Source organism: Lissotriton vulgaris, chromosome 6, assembly GCF_964263255.1.
Source record: "Lissotriton vulgaris chromosome 6, aLisVul1.2, whole genome shotgun sequence".
Classification (NCBI taxonomy): domain Eukaryota; kingdom Metazoa; phylum Chordata; class Amphibia; order Caudata; family Salamandridae; genus Lissotriton; species Lissotriton vulgaris.
In genome coordinates, this window is record NC_141694.1 from 301,690,613 (window position 1) to 301,708,029 (window position 17,417).

Sequence of the window (17,417 nt, forward strand, 5' to 3'; positions counted from 1 at the left end):
TACCATTGACTACTGTATCCACACTGGCCTTCGAGATGTACTTGGCTGCATCTTAGCCATCAAGTACAGTTTGAAAAAAGGAAGACCTGAACTCCCTAGGGAGAACAGGCAAGCTGTGCTCACCATGTCCCAGAGAGTGAGTGGAGTAAATTCCCTTATTCTGCATGGTCACCCTAGATTTTTCGGCTTTTCCTGGACCCTATTCTTCATGGTATTAGGATTCTGTACACTGTGACACTGCTACTCATGGCCAAAGTCTGTGTACTGTGTATCCAAATTGCTGTCATTAATCACAAGAGGAAGGGACAGGGAGCAGTTCACAGTCCAGGCACCATGCTCCCAATAAGAAATATATACATGAACAAAAGGGGGTGGCTGTTCCTTTACAGAAGATGTTTGGTTGAAGTGTTTATGAAATAAGGGAATCCTTCTTATCAATCAATCAAAACATTTGTAAAGCGCGCTTCTTACCCGTGAGGGTCTCAGGGCTGCTACTGCTTCAACAGCCTGGTCTTGAGTAGCCTCCTGAAGCTAAGTAGGTCTTTGGTCTGCCGTAGGAGGATGGGAAGGGTATTCCAGGACTTGGCGGTGAGGTAGGAAAATGATCTGCCGCCGGTGGTTGCTCTCCGGATGTGGGTGACGGTGGCGAGGGCGAGGTTGGCAGAGCGGAGCTGGTGCTTTTTGGGTGTCGAAGGTGATTTGTTTGTTGAGGTAAGCTAGTCCGGTGTTGTGGACTGCTTTGTGTGCATGGGTGAGGAGCTTGAAGGTGATCCTCTTGTTGATGGGAAGCCAGTGCAGGTCTCTCAGGTGGGGTGTGATGTGGCTGTGGCGAGGGATATCAAGGATCAGGCGTGCAGAGGCGTTTTGTATGCTTTGCAGTTGTTTCAGCAGTTTGGCCGGGGCTCCCTCGTAGAGGACGTTTCCGTAGTCCAGTCTGCTGCTGACGAGCACCTGGGTGACCGTTCTTCTAGTGTCGGTAGAGATCGACCTGTAGAACCTTCGAAGCATGCAGAGGGTGTTAAAACAAGAGGATGAGATGACATTGACTTGCTTGGTCATGGAGAGTGTTGAATCAAGATGAATCCCAGGTTGCGTGCATGGTCGGTGGATGTTGGTGCTGCTCCCAGTGTGGTCGGCCACCAGGAGTCATCCCAGGCAGAGGGGGTGGAGCAGAGGATGAGGACCTCCGTCTTGTATGAGTTCAGCTTCAGGTGGCTGTTCTTCATCCATTCGGCGATGGCTTTAATTTGTTGGTGGAGGTTGGTTTTGCTGGTGAGAGGGTCCTTGGTGAGCGAGAGGATCAGTTGTGTATCGTCCGTGTAAGAGATGATGTTTGAGGATGTGCAGTCTGGTGGCGTGGGCTAGTGGGGCCATGATGATGTTGAACAACATCGGGCTGAGGGAAGATCCTTGGGGTACGCCGCAGATGATCTTGTTGGCTTCGGATCGGAAGGGGGGGGAGGCGGATGCACTGCGCTTTGCCAGAGAGGAAGTTGGCGGTCCAGTCCAGTGCTTTGCTTTGGATTCCTGCGTCATGGAGGTGAGTGCGTAGGGTGTGGTGGCAGACTGTGCCGAAAGCAGCTGTAAGGTCCAGGAGGATGAGGGCCTCGGTCTCGCCATTATCCAGCAGGGCCCCGATGTCATCAGTGGCGGCGATGAGGGCAGTTTAGGTGCTGTAGTTGCTGCGGAATCTGGACTGGGACAGGTCCAAGATGTTGTTCTCCTCGAGATAGCAGGTCAGCTGTTTGTTGACAGTTTTCTCGATGACCTTCGCAGGGAATGGGAGCAGGGAGATGGACCGGAAGTTCTTAAGGTCCTTGGGGTCTGCTTTGGGTTTTTTGAGCAGGATGTTGATCTCGGCGGGCTTCCATCTCTCCGGGAAGGTCGCAGTCTCGAAGGAGATGTTGATGGCTTTGCAGAGGTGTGGTGCGATGGTGGTGCTGGCTTAGTTGAAGATGTGGTGAGGGCATGGGTCTGATAGGGAGGGGGAGTGGATGGTGCTTATGATTTTGATGGTGTTGTCGTCGTTGATGTTGGTCCAGGTGAGTAGGGGATCGCAGTGGCTGGTGGCCGCAGGGTCTGAGGTGTTGTTGGCTGCTTTGGTCGACTGGTTGTTTAAGCAGTCGTGGATGTCTTTGATCTGTTGGCGGAAGAAGGAGGCCAGGGAGTTGCACAGGTCTTGCGAGGATGGGATGTCGTTGGTGCTGGAGCACGGGGTTAGAGAGTTTATTCACAATGTTGAAGAGCTCTTTGCTGTTGTGTGCGTTGTTGTCGAGGCAGTCCGTGAAGGAGATCTTTTTGGCGGATCTGATGAGGTGGTGATGTTGGTGCATGGCGGTCTTGAGGGCTGCTTGGTTCTCTGGTGTCTATTCATGGCTCCATTTCTTCTCCAGCTTTTGACAGTTTTGCTTGGAGGTCCGCGGTGAACCAGCTGGCAGTCTTGTTGGTGGAACTGTTGGAGGGGTTCTTGATCGGGCGAGGGTGTTGGCGCAGTTGTCGATCCAGCATCCTAGGTTGCTGGCGGCGACGTCGGGGTTGGTGGGGTCTGTCGGTGGGCTTTGGGTGAGGTGGTGAGTAGCTGGTCTTCGTGATTTTTCTCCAGCAGCGGCAGGGATCTGTTGGGTGCAGTGATGTGTAGTAGGCTTCTTGAAGGTGAAGTGGATGCAGTGATGATCGGTCCAGTGGAGTTCGGTTGTGTGGCTGAAGGAGACGTGGGAGCTTGTGGAGAAGATGAGATCAAGCATGTGACCGGTGTAGTGGGTGGGAGTCGTGACGAGTCTGAGTCCGAGGTTGTCGATAAGGGTGGTGGAGTTGGTGTTGTTGTTGTTTTCGAGGTAGAAGTTTAGGTCCCCAAGCAGGATGTAGTCCGTGGACGAAAGGACGTGCGTGCTGACGAAGTCGGCGATGGAGTCACTGAACTGTAGTCTGGGTCTGGGGGGCCTGTAGATCAGAGTTCCTCTGAGGGGGGTGTTGGGATCAGTGCAGATCTGGAAGTGCAGGTGTTCGGCGGTATTGAGGGTGTCGTCGGAGTTGGTTGAGACCTTGAGGCTGGACTTGTGGATGATGGCAATTCCACCTCCAATTACGTTGGTGCGGTATCTGTGGGTGATCTTGTAGCCGTCCGGCATGGCTATGGCGATGCTGGCTGCCGAGGAGTCATTCATCCAGGTCTCTGTCAGGAAGGTGACGTCTGGGGAGGATGTGTTGAGCAGGTCCCAGAGTTCAACAGCACGTTTCCGTGCGGATCTGGTGTTCAGGAGACTGCATCTGAGGTGGTTGCGTGCTGTCCTGGTTAGTGGATTTGCAAGTCTTCTGCTGGTGAAGCTGCAGTTACGGCAGGAGAAGGGTCCTTGGGTGCACTTCGAGCAGCCTGGAAGCAGGAGCATGCAAGTCCGGTGTTGAGTGCATGGAGGGTGCTGGCATCGTAGCAGCGACTAGCACCATGGTGTTCGCGGGGGCTAGGGGTTCTTGTGAAATAAGGTAGGGCTATGACCTTTTTCAAGATTTGCCCGGCGCTAACCGCCTTTGTACCATTCAAATTACCAAGCAATGAGGCAGGCGCCGGAGACCAGAAGGCAGGAAACAGAAGTTTTATTCCGACGGAGCAGAACACATCAGATCAGACAACAAGGTATCGTCTCGAGGTGCTCTAACAGACTCTCTGAGGCCTGGCCTCTTATACCCTGGTTTATGACATGTCAGCATTCTTTATTGCATAAAAGACTCTTTAAACTTATGGAATGACGTCCCCATAATCCTCGTGTCAAACCCACCCCCACATACATCCACAATAGAGGTCCTCACCCTGCTGATAACAGGAGGGGGCTATCACGCGGCTGAGTGTTCCGCCGATTCTTAGGATGTGTGCGCCTGATCGTATCCCATGGGGTGGGGAGGCCATGATCAATAGTGGAGCCTTTGAAGAGGAGCGACTCCATACAATAAGGGGCAGTAAACGGTATCTTCCGGCTTAGGCGATGGCCTCGGACCTGTGTGGACAGTCGGACACGGGGCAGGGGTCATCAAAGGAGTGGTATTCATGCCGCGTGGACAATTGAACGCGGAGGGAAGGTTTGTCAACAGAGGGGCATTCATGGAAGGAGAGGAGGTGCTGGTCAGGCGCAGGCGTGACTCCCAAGGACAGGGGCATGCAGAAGGGTTATGCTCATGAGAGGGAGGGAGGGGGAGCCAGGGTGCGCGGAGGATGCTTGCTGGGTCAGAGGGGCGCGCTGGCGGTAGATCGTGGGCAGGGAGACCATGATACCTAAAATGGCCGTCGTGCGTGCTGTACGTGGGTGACAAGCTGGCGCAGACGATGTTCAGCCTGTAAACTAAAATTCCACAGTCCTCCCTTTTAACATGTCTCGCCAACTTGTCAGTTCGGATTTATCCCCATAAGACCACGTATTTCTACTTCATAAAGGGGACTCATGTGCTCATTTCGGAAGTCCAAAGTCTTTGGGCACATACAGTTAGTAACAAAACTGCACAAAGATGGCAGACATTGGATACCTAAACAACACCCACATAATATCACCACAGGTATCAGTACGAAGGAAAGCAACCTCCAACCCCAGACCTTCAAAGTGTCCCAAAACCAGCTCCCAAGCGACCATCCTTCTTGTTCCTGGTGAACCTCCGAGGAAAGTCTGTGGAGGTGCTCAATTGCTTTGTAGACAGAAGGCGAGTTATCTGGCACGTAGGTGCAGCAGCTAGATCCGATGATGCGGCATGCTCCTCCTCGATCAGCTAGGACCACATCTAGAACCAGGCGGTTTTGAAGGGCCACAAGGCGGACCGCCTGAAGCTCCGCCGTGTTGTTAGCGAGGATGCCAGCCGTGATGTTGATCGTTGTTTCTACTGCCTGGGTCAGGTGTCGGATAGCGCGGCTGTTTGCCATTGGGCCCCACAGGGGAACGAGTCCCTTTGCTGCATCCAAGAACTGAGCTCCAGTGGAGTCGGCTTGTCCAATGTCATCTGCACGCCTCTGCCGGTGATGGTTGGCAGGGGCTACATACGTGGGGGGAAGAACGAAGGCAATGTAACAGATACCCTTCCAACCTTTCGGGAGCCAGGTGTAAGCTTTGGTGCCACACACAAAGTACATATTTGGAGAAGCAACAAAGGAAGGGGGATCGACCGAGTTCAATGTTCTGGTGATTCGGCAGGAACTGTGACCCACCAGCTGTGTTCCCTGGCCTTCGAGACACACAAGACCTGTGACATTGATAACAGAAAGAGCCACGGTCAGAGTGGCGGTAGTTTGTTTTTGCAGATGAGAGAAGGTGGATCTAGCTGGATTGTGGAGCACCTGTACTTCGACACGTTCTTTGGCTGGAATGTCTTTAAGGAAGGTGGCGCCCGTGAGCGCAGGACACAGGGCAGCAGAGGTCTTTCCGGTTTTGTTCAGCCAGAACCCAGAGTAGAAGTGCGATACTGTCTGGCTGGAGGTGGCGTTGTCCTTGTGGCTCTCTTGCATGAGGATCAACCAGGCGAGGCAGGAGCCGTGAACTGAGAAAGGAGAAGGGATGAAGGGGATGGAGTGTCCAGTGGCATGCGGGAGCAGCCCGCAAATCCAGCAGTTCGTAGCGTTTGCAGCAAGGTTGTGTTGGTGCAACAGTTGCACGAAGGAATTGTTCCAGAATTCCCTGCGCCTTTCTCGGAGCTGAGGCGACAAGGAGATTAGGTGATGCTCTTTCAGGGGGGTTGGTTGTGCAGTGGGCAGCAATGCCTCATGAGCCGGTGTGCTTTCCTCCAGGATCCAGAAGGAGGTCATGAGGAGGAGGCAGAAGAGGAAGACAATAAAGAGGGCGATTGTCTTTGATTTGTGCAAATTGTCAGTCTTTGGGTTTCTATAGTGGGTATTTCCTGTTGCTTCCATCATCTTCTTATCTGGCGCTTCCATCATCTTCTTATCTGGCGCTTCCATCATCTTCAAGGGGGCTCGGTAGCGGGCAGAACTACAGACTTCGTTTAGCTTCTCTCCCGGTAACCCTTGGTTGTGTTTAGGTCACCGTTCTGAGATTCAACTTAGTCCGTGGCCTACTTAGCCGAAGCTCCCTCCTTTCGACGCAGGAAATACCCTTCTCTGGTTGGCACAGTGGGGTCGGAGAATTTTGCAAGTTCAAGTGCCCCAGTATCGGGATAACAGTTCAATGTCGGTCGGTCTTTGATCAGGAGCTCTTCTTGGGTGTTGACGTTTTCGGTCGTGGCCAGGTTTGCAGAGACCTTCCGGCGGTGATGTGCGTGCAGCCAGTGCCTCTTCCCCTCCACTCGAAGCGCCGTCCGTGTGGTAATCAGCACTTGCCAGGGGCCCGTCCACCGGGGTTCCAGACTCTTGGTCCGTTGGAAGTTTCGTATTAGAACGAAATCTCCCGGTTGGATGTCGTGCCCGGGGCCCCTGGAAGCATCGGGGATGGCCTGCTGCACCTGTTGATGAATGACAGACAACGTCTTAGTTAATTTGCACAAATAATCAGACAGTAGGACGTCCGGGACGTCATGAATGGAGGTTGGTTTGGGAGCAGTCCAGAGGTTCATCGGTCGCCCGAATACAACCTCGTAGGGGGTCAAATGGTGTTTGGTGGGAGTAGAGCGCATCGATAGCAAGGCCAAAGGGAGAGCGTCTGGCCATTTAAGCCCGGTGGTTGCCACTATTTTCGACAATTTCAACTTTAGTGTGGCATTATGGCGTTCCACCAGGCCGGCGGATTGGGGGTGGAAGACTGCGTGGAATCTCTGTTTCACCCCCAATCCCTTTAGGATTAGCTGGATAACCTCGGCTAGGAAGTGGGGGCCATTGTCGCTCCATAAAATTCGACAAAGGCCATAGCGAGGAAAGAATTCCTTCAGTAGTACTTTGGCAGTAGTCATGGCAGTGTTGTCACGGGTTGGATAGGCCTCTACCCATTTGCTGAAGGCACATACGACGACTAGTACATACTACAAGCTTTGGCATCTCTCTAGTTGGATGTAGTCCATCTGAAGGACCTCAAAGGGGTGATTGGGGGTCCCAAACCCTCCCCAGGGTACCACAGTTCCTTTCCCGGGGTTGTGTTGCAGACAGATAAGGCACTGCTGGACTAGGCGTCTGGCTGAGTCGGGGATTTTGTCGTTGTGCCAGACTTTGGAAATGAGTTCGATCATGGGTGCAGATCCTATGTGTGCGGGGGAATGAGCCATCGTCAGTATGGGGATCAGGTAGGAGTCAGGTAGCAACCATTTGTTTGCATCTTTTGTTCGCCAGCAGCCCTCATCATCCTTCAAACCCACCCCGGCCCACTTAGTCAGTTCGTGAGGGGTGCTGGCCGACTGGATGTCTCTGATCATTTCCCTTGCGTCAGTCCATTTCTCTGCTTGTGACCTAGTCACATATATGCGTGTCACCGTCCTATTCTCAGCTGTGGTGCGTGCAGTGATGTCGGCCAGCGCATTCCCTTGTCCGACTAAGTCTGTCACCTTCTTGTGTGCCTGGCATTTGATCACTGCTAGTCGTTTGGGGAGGAGAACCGCTTCAATCAGGGCAGAAACCAGATCTCCGTGAAGGATAGGGGTGCCGTGGGACGTCAGGAATACCCTCTCCCTCCACAGGAGCCCAAAATGGTGAACCACCCCGAAGGCATACTGGCTGTCTGTATATACGTTCGCGGTGGTTCCTGTGGCTATGATGCATGCTCGTGTGAGGGCTATCAGCTCTGCTGCCTGGGCAGATCGTTGTGTGATGCAGGCTGTTTCAACTACTGTTCGGGCTGTCGTTACTGCATAGGCAGCTGAAGTGGTGCCATCTGGGAGTTTGATGCATGAGCCGTCTACCCATAGCTCTCCATCGGGGTCAGTGAAAGCGGTGTCTCGGAGGTCAATTCTACTCCTAGTTTGTTCGTCCGTGAGGGTCACACAGTCGTGTATGGGAGGCACGTCGGGGTCATTTTCAGGCAGGGGCAACAGTGTGGCAGGATTCAAAGTCGTGCATCTCTTTAGTGTGATGTGGGGTGCAAGTAGCGTCAGTTCGTACCCTGTCAGTCGTGCGCTAGTCAAATGTTGAGTCTTGGTTTGGTTCAGAAGGGTGTCAACAGCATGGGGTACTAACACGGTCAGAGAGTTTGAAAGTACAATTCCTTCGCTCTGACGGATAGAGACGGCAGCGGCAGCTACCGCTCGAAGGCAGGCAGGCAAAGCTCTGGCTACAGGATCAAGAGTGGCGGAGAAGTAGGCACAAGGGCGCTGCTTAGGACCAATAGACTGAGTCAGGACAGACAATGCACACCCCTCCCTTTCGTGGGTGAAGAGGGAAAAGGGTTTGGAGTAATCCGGGGTTCCCAGGACAGGCGCTGAACAGAGGGCATTTCGTAATTCTTTAAAGGATGCTTGACACTCAGGGGTCCAAGGGAGCGGGAAGGAGGCATCTTTGGTTAATAGGGCAAGTAGGGGTTTTACAATGAGGCTGAAGTTAGGTAACCACTGTCTGCAAAAAGAGGTTAGGCCAACCAAAGAGCGGACTTGCTTTTGTGTTTTTGGGATGGGGGTGTCTAGGATGGTTTGGATTCGGTCAGGTGTGAGTTTCCTCCCTTCTTTGGACAGGAGATGGCCTAGGTATGTCACTAGTGGCTGGCAGAACTGTAATTTCTTTTTGGAAACTTTATGGCCATTTTCTGCAAGGAAGTGTAGGAGTTAGACAGAGGCTGTTATTGCAAGTGGGGTGGTGTCGGCCGCCAAAAGGATATCATCGACATATTGGATCAACACCACTCCATCTGGTAGCTGGAAGGCATCCAGCTGTCTTTTTAGGGCCTGGCTGTAAATGCTGGGGCTTTCAGTGTACCCCTGGGGAGCTCTACAAAATCGGTACGAGCGGGATTTTAAGGTGAAGCCGAAGAGGTAACGGCTGTCTGGATGGATGGGGATAGAGAAAAACGCATTCTTGAGGTCGATAACAGTGAAGGTGGTGGCAGTGGACGGGATGAGGGTCAGAATGGTGGTGATGTCTGAGACCACGGGGTATTGGGGTACAACCACTTTGTTAATCTCTCGTAGGTCGATGATGAAGCGGTACGCCTTCTCATCTCCTTCACCTTGCTTCTTAACAATAGGTAGGATTGGGCTGTTGCAGACATTGCTAACCACTTCTTCAACCACTCCTGCATCCACCAGAGATTGAATGATTGCTACCAGTGCCTTCTCGCCCTCGGGAGATATCCGATACTGTGGGAGTTTCGGAAGCATAGCGTCCTGTCTTACTGTTATATGAATGGGGTCAATCATCATTCGTCCCACATCAGAGTCATTTTTGGCCCATAGGTACGAAGGCAGGGTATCAAGCATGGACAGGTCAGCATCAGTTATGGGGCACATGTGTAGTGCAGGGCAAGATTTGGGTATGTCTGGGTTGTCGTACAGGATGACTCGGATTCCATCTGGGGAACACCTAATGGTGGCTCGAAAATGTTTCAGTAAGTCAATGCCCATAATGGCGTCAGGGGAGTTGGAGGAGAGCAGAAATGTTGTGTCAGTGGTGTTGTTTTCTAGGTCAAAGGTGATAGGTACGGACAGGGGGTTAGTGGAGGGCGTCCCATTGAAACCTATCGATGTAATGTGTGAGCCAGACAAGGGTGCCCTTGGAATCAGTCGTTTCGATAACACACTACGTGTCGCCCCAGTGTCTACCAAAAATGGAGACTCTGTACCCAGGACCTTAGCGGTGACATAAGGGCTTTGCTGGTCAACACAGAGCTCGACTGGATCCCTCCCTTGCCCCTGGCAGTCCTATGCAAAATCGGGGGCATTCTCACCGTCGGATAGTTGATATTGGTTCTGTCGGGGGCGGTCAAAGGTGTTCAATCTCCCTGATCTGTCATTGTTGGTGTCGTTTGTGTGCCCTCGTCCCTGTCCTCTATTTCTCGGACCACCCGCCACATCCCTGGGGTCCCTATTTCTGTTCATCTCTAGCAGAACCGGACACTGGGATTTCCAATGGCCGAATCCTTTGCAGAAGGCGCATTGGTCATCGCTAATGTCCCTACGTCCAGTGTGGGGTGTTGGGGTGTGATCTTTAGGAGGTGGATTTCTGGGGGTGGTCGATTGGTAGTTCCCCCTTTGGTGTTCCCGTCCCACCGCTATACCTTGTATCTGGGCTATCATCACCCTTTCTTTTAAATCTTTCTTCTTTTTCTCGGACGCCCTATCATTCTCATTCTTTTGGTGCTCGTAATACTGAGCCATCTGAAGGATAGCTGCAGGTTTGGAGGCCCCCCAACTACTTTCACTCGTCTGCAGTTTTTGGGAGACCTCTTGTGAGAGGCCCTTTACATAATTTTGTACAAACAGGTGTTGTCCGGTTGCGGTGGTCATGTCTTGGCCACTGTAGTCGGAGAACACTGTCTCGAATCGGGAGAAGTATTCTGACACATCTTCCTGGGGTTTCTGACGACAGGCCGTGACTATCGACCAATCTACCTTTTTCTCTGGGATTAGTGTTTTTAACTTCTGAACTAATTTGTCTGGGAGTTCTAATATGTCCTTTACTGGTTTCCTTCCAGGCTCTCGCTGTCCATCTAGTTTACTGAGTTGGTCCCAGGTATGTCCAAACAGATCCGTGTGGTCAGCCTTCCGGATTTGCTTCCACACGTCAGCTGGCAGGCATAACCCGAAAAACAAGTCAATGTCCGCTAAAGTCATTATCGTCGAACCCAAGGCTGTGCCTAATTCGGTATAGAATGCTGTCGGGTTCTTTCTTAAATCGGGCAGAGTTTGTTTAAAGGTTAGGATATCTTGTCGGTCCCATGGTTGGTAAACCCAATTGTATACAACCCTTCCTTTTGCATCTGTGTGATTAATATCATCGCTAGTTCCCTGGCCACGTGGCGGGATCCAGTAAGGGGCCGCCTCTCTAATGGGCATCATAGTGTTGGCTACTTCTACTGAGGTCGTTTCGGGGACTGTAACCTTGGCTTCTGGTTTTTGTTCCGTGAGGTGGCGGAAGACCTCAAGCGTCTGCATGAAGAGCTCCGTCGCCTCATGTTCAGTCCCATCTCCAACATCAATCTTCCTATACAGCGTTGTCAGTTTAGCGGGGCCCTTACTTTGATACCTATCCTCATATGTGTTCAGGGTGTGGTAGCTAAATCGCAAAATGAAATGCCGTCTGTGGCTGTCGGCATGCGAATTATACATGTTCATTGTGTATTCTTCGCTCTCCCTTCGTTCTACTAATGTCTTTGCCATCTTGTCAATCCCATCCCGTTCATCTTTGCTCAACCTATTTGGTCTGGCTGGTGGGTGCTTGCTAGCCTCTGGGTTATCTGGCGATGTTGTTAATGTGGCTGGTGCGGAGGCCGTGAGGGCTGGTGCACTAGCGCTGAGGTCACTTTCGCTCGCACTCGGGGCTTGCAAGCTTTGCTGGCTGGGGGCATATGGAGGGGGCATATAGATGATTGGGGGACCTAGTAGTAACTCATCGTTCGTCCGTTGTTTGGAGGGTAATTCAGGGTAGAGCGCAGAGGGGGTCCTAATAGGGCATTGACCTGTCGACCCTGATTCTTGGTTTTGTGCAGCTTCTTTTCTTTCTTCTATTTCTTCTTCTAGTTGCTTAGCGGCTAGGTGGGCTGCCTTTCGTAATTCTTTCCCTATTTTTGCTTCTTCTCTTTTCTTTCGTTGTTCCGTTTCTTTGCGCCACATGCCAATACTATCAAGCATAGTGGGCGTGGTCTTATTTTTCTGGAGCGCTATTTCCAATGTTTTTATTTTATTTTCATCAAAGGAACCTATCAGTGGCCACTGACTTTCGGGGTTCTTCTGTGTATATTTATGCCATAGCTTAGTATAAGCTATAGTGACTAGTCCATGCTTGGTGAACATGTCCTTATTAGGGGTGCCTTCCAGTGGAGCTGGATGGTTCATCTCTAATAAGCGGTCCGGGCTGTACAGGCTACCAATCAGTGGGGAGAAGATAGGCATGACGGGTTACAACGGGGACAAAGGTCTGCACTACCTATCTTATCACGGCGGACAAAGACTAGACAGAATATTTCTATTCTACGTTGTTTGTAGGCCGTGAATACCTCAAAAGAACCAATACCGAACACTTAATGTACGGTCAATCAAACAAACAATGGGGAGAATAAGTGGGTACGACGTGTTAAAGTTTTGCGTTACCCACTCTTTCTCTACCTGCAAAGAGAGACCTTGTTCTTCCCTGTTTGCAGACAGAGAATCTCCAGACAATAATCCACGAACGACAGTTCGGGACAACAGTGGGGGAGGAAGATAGGCACGACGGATTACAATGGGGACAAAAGTCTGCGTTACCTATCCTTCACTGCTTGCAAAGAGAGAGCCTGTTGTTTTCTCCGTTTGCAGACGGTGAATCTCCAGAGGTATCAACAAAGCGTAATACTAGTATTATCCAAACCAAACAATCATTTCTCAGTTTGTCGTGTTTACACGACCTTACCCGGACCGCATGGCCGGTTTCCTGTCTTCCGAATCCAGCGCCCGATCGTCCTCTCTTCTTCGTGATGTTCGTGGCACTCCTGATGGTTCCCAGTCAGGACCGTAGATCACTCGAGAGAGGTCTGTTCGGAACTAGTGAAGGTCGGATGATCGGCTGTCAGACGAGGGTCTATCGGACACGAGCTCTCCCGATCGTTGCAGTCGTTCACTCTGTCGTCGGGACCTCTCCCACTGGATCCACGTGTCGCTGATGGGCCCCACGCTTTGGGACGCCAATTGTGAAATAAGGTAAGGCTATGACCTTTTTCAAGATTTGCCCGGCGCTAACCGCCTTTGTACCATTCAAATTACCAAGCAATGAGGCAGGCGCCGGAGACCAGAAGGCAGGAAACAGAAGTTTTATTCCGACGGAGCAGAACACATCAGATCAGACAACAAGGTATCGTCTCGAGGTGCTCTAACAGCCTCTCTGAGGCCTGGCCTCTTATACCCTGGTTTATGACATGTCAGCATTCTTTATTGCATAAAAGACTCTTTAAACTTATGGAATGACGTCCCCATAATCCTCGTGTCAAACCCACCCCCACATACATCCACAATAGAGGTCCTCACCCTGCTGATAACAGGAGGGGGCTATCACGCGGCTGAGTGTTCCGCCGATTCTTAGGATGTGTGCGCCTGATCGTATCCCATGGGGTGGGGAGGCCATGATCAATAGTGGAGCCTTTGAAGAGGAGCGACTCCATACAATAAGGGGCAGTAAACGGTATCTCCCGGCTTAGGCGATGGCCTCGGACCTGTGTGGACAGTCGGACACGGGGCAGGGGTCATCAAAGGAGTGGTATTCATGCCGCGTGGACAATTGAACGCGGAGGGAAGGTTTGTCAACAGAGGGGCATTCATGGAAGGAGAGGAGGTGCTGGTCAGGCGCAGGCGTGACTCCCAAGGACAGGGGCATGCAGAAGGGTTATGCTCATGAGAGGGAGGGAGGGGGAGCCAGGGTGCGCGGAGGATGCTTGCTGGGTCAGAGGGGCGCGCTGGCGGTAGATCGTGGGCAGGGAGACCATGATACCTAAAATGGCCGTCGTGCGCGCTGTACGTGGGTGACAAGCTGGCGCAGACGATGTTCAGCCTGTAAACTAAAATTCCACATTCTGGCACTGGAGGCGGTCCAGGCACGGACGGGCACAGACAGGCTTGCCTTAGGTGTGCCTTCAGCACACCAGCGGCGTGGGTGCACAGCGGCTGCCATAAGAAGGAGAGGTGGGAGGGAGGAGGCAGCTGAGAGGGGGAAGCAGATGATTGTGAGCGGGGGTGAGGCCGCAGGGGATGCAGCAGCTGGAAAGCTGGACCGGCGAAGGATATAGAAGGCAGAAACGGGCACAATAAGGCAGGGGGTATGAAGGAGGAGAAAAACAAGCACAAATAAACAATAACAATAACAGAAACGGGCACAACAAAGCAGGGGGAGTGAAAGGAGGAGAAAACGAGAACAAATAACTAATAACAATAACAGGCAACAACAGCAAAAAACAGGCAAAAAAGCAAGCAAGCAAACCTAGGGCCTACCACTGGCCACCAGTGATGAGGCACAGGTAGTAGCTGGCGGGTGGAGGTGGGCCTCAAACTTTCAGCCGCAGCTGGGCTCAGGACACGGGCATAGACAGCTGGAGCTTCGCGACGTGGGAAGCGACCAGCCTGGAAACAGGGTCATGGGTCGCTCCCTTCACTGCACAGGGGTGCCATAAGAAGGGGAGGTGGGAGGGAGGGGGCGGCTGGGAGGAGGGAGCAGACGATTGTGAGCGGGGGGGCTGGGCCGCAATAGACTCAGCGGCAGGAAAGCGGGACCGGCAAAGGCAGAAACGGGCCCATCAAGGCAGGGGGTATGAAGTAGGAGAAAACTACACCGACACCGCCTTGCTCGCAGTTGTCGAAGAGGCGAGAGCCATCATAGACGCAGGAGGATCAGTGGCAGTGATCCTCCTCGATCTAAGTGCCGCCTTCGACACGGTGGACCACTCCATCTTGGTCCACCGGCTGAGCCAAGTGGGAATCACCGACTCAGCCCTCGCATGGATTAAATCCTTCCTCGAGGGAAGATCATTCCAGGTATCAGACGGCTTTTCCACGTCTAAACCCCTGCCTATGCAGTGTGGGGTCCCCCAGGGCTCCTCCCTTAGCCCCACACTTTTTAATGTTTATATGGCTCCCCTCGAAGACATCATCACTCCCTTTGGTGTCAAGTCAGTGATGTACGCTGATGACACCCAGCTGGTGGTGTCCATCAACCACTCAGACTCTAGCTTAGGAAACCTCGCCAGTTGTCTAGAAGGGATCTCACAATGGATGTCGGACTCTAGACTTAAGCTCAATGGCGATAAATCCGAAATCCTCCTCCTGGGCAATCAAAACAAATTACCCGCAAACCTTTCTTGTCCACCCTGCATGGGCACCTACCCTACTCCCAAAACAGAAGTCAAAAGTCTAGGTATCTGGCTTGACCAGGACCTTAATTTCAAAACCCAGGCCAGGAAAACATCAGGGACCTGCTTCGGCCTAATCCGTATGGCCTGTAAGATCCTCCACCTGATCCCTTTCCATTCCAGGAAGTTACTGATGCAGGGACTGGTCAACTCAAGACTTGATTATGGTAACATCCTATACTTGGGAGCCCCTGCATCAGTCATTCAAAAACTCCAGGTGGCCCAAAACGCCGCAGCTAGAGTCCTCACGGGAACCAAAGCACGGAACTCGGCGAAACCTGCCCTCAAGAGCCTACATTGGCTCCCAGTAAAAGAGCGCATTACGTTCAAAACGCTCTGCATAGCGCACAAAATCCTGCAGGATAAAGGCCCCCCAATACTCAGATCCCTGATGAAACCCCACAAACCTAACCGACATCTAAGATCTGATTCACTTGCACTGGCCTCCATCCCGAGAATAAAAAAGGCAAGATCGGGCGGCCGCAGGTTCGCCTATAACGCGCCTAAGCTATGGAACTCCCTCCCACTACCCATGAGGAGTGAGCAGAATTTACTATCATTCCGAAAAAAATTAAAAACCTGGCTCTTTCCCTAAACATCTTCCCGCACCGACCCCACTTGGAACAAACTAGGTCCTCTTAGCGCTGGGATGCCCAAGGGTAGCTATGCGCTCTATAAATCCACATCCAAATCCAAAATCCAAACTAGCACAAATAAAAAATAACAGAAACAGGCACAACAAAGCAGGGGTAATGAAAGGAGGAGTAAAACGAGCACAAATAAACAATAACAGAGATGAGCACAACAAAGCACGGGGAGTGAAAGGAGGAGAAAAACGAGAACAAATAAGCAGTAAAAATAACAGGCGATAACAGCAAAAAACAGGCAAAAAAGCAAGTAAGCAAACCTATGGCCTACCACTGGCCACCATGGATGAAGCAAAGGTGGTAGCCTGCGGGTGGAGGCGGGCCTCAAACTTTCAGCAGCAGATGGGCTCAGGACACGGGCACAGACCGGTGGAGCTGCGCGGCATGGGCAGCGACCTGCCTGGAAACAGGGTCAAGGGTCGCTCCCTTCACTATGCAGCAGCCGCCATAAGAAGGGGAGGTGGGAGGGAGGAGGCAGCTGGGAGGGGGGAGCAGATGATTGTGAGCGGGGGGCAGGGGACGCAGCAGCGGGAAAGCGGGACTGGCGAAGGATACAGAAGGCAGAAATGGGCACATCAAGGCAGGGGGTATGAAGGAAGAGAAAACTAGCACAAATAAACAATAAAAGAAATGGCCACAACAAAGCACGGGGAATGAAAGGAGGAGTAAAACGAACACAAATAAACAATAACAATAACAGAAATGGGCGCAATAAAGCAGGGGGGATGAAAGGAGGAGAAAAACAAGCTCAAATAAACAAAAATAATAATAACAGGCAACAACAGCAAAACAGGGAAAAAAGCAAATGAGCAAACCTAGGGCCTACCACTGGCCAACAGGGAAGAGGCACAGGTGGTAGCCTGCGAGTGGAGGCGGGCTTCGAACTTTCAGCAGCAGCTGGGCTCAGGAAACAGGCACAGACCAGTGGAGCTGCTCTACGTGGGCAGCTACCTGCCTGAAGCAGGGCCAAGGGTCTTATTGGAAGGTTTTCCTCCGCACACCCATGTGTGTATAATGCTTCATCATCAGGCTTAGCTCCTTGTGGAATCCTACTCCCAGTGTGACAGGAAAAAGGAAAAAGGGGGGAACACTCAGTGTTGTGTAAAATACCCCTCACACACCAACAGGCCCCTTGGTGTCATGCTTCATCATCGGGGTCTTCGCACCCCGCTAAGGGGATGCGGCACGCTTCGACCTGCGACTACGCGGGAGCGTTGACAAATCAGACTATGTATGGTGTGTGTTGAGTGCGAGTGAAGGGGATTAGATGTGAGTGGGAGGTGTGGTGAAAAATTAAAAAGTACCTGGCTAGTGGGAAAATTGAAAAAAACTTTATTTCGTACCCCTAGCTGGTGCTGTTAAAAGGTGTGCAAAGGAACGAGGTTTTTTGTCTTAATTAGGGACAGAACCTCTGGTGTGCGTCGACATGTTTCGGTACAGGTGTACCTTCTTCAGGACGGGGCACAACTCCCAACCCTACTCACGTTTTTCTAAGGAAAATGGGTTTTGTTTTAATTTTTCTAAAAAGTGATAACACTCATTACAGACGGCTACAATGTGCCTACAGCGGTTCTCTGGACCATGTAATTACATGTCCTGAAAAAAGAAAAAACCATTAGATTTGGTTACCACATAGGGTTGGCTCAGACAGGTGCAGTCACCTGGAGCCCCAAACAGTTCATTAAACCTGTAAAGGAAAACAGACATACAAAACACACAACACACAACAACATGTAAGACACATTTAGGTTTTTTTTTGTTTGTTTCTTGACATACTTATGGTCTTTGTTGACTATTGCCTCATGAGCAAGTCCTGAGCATCAAGGTAGGTAGGTGGATCCAC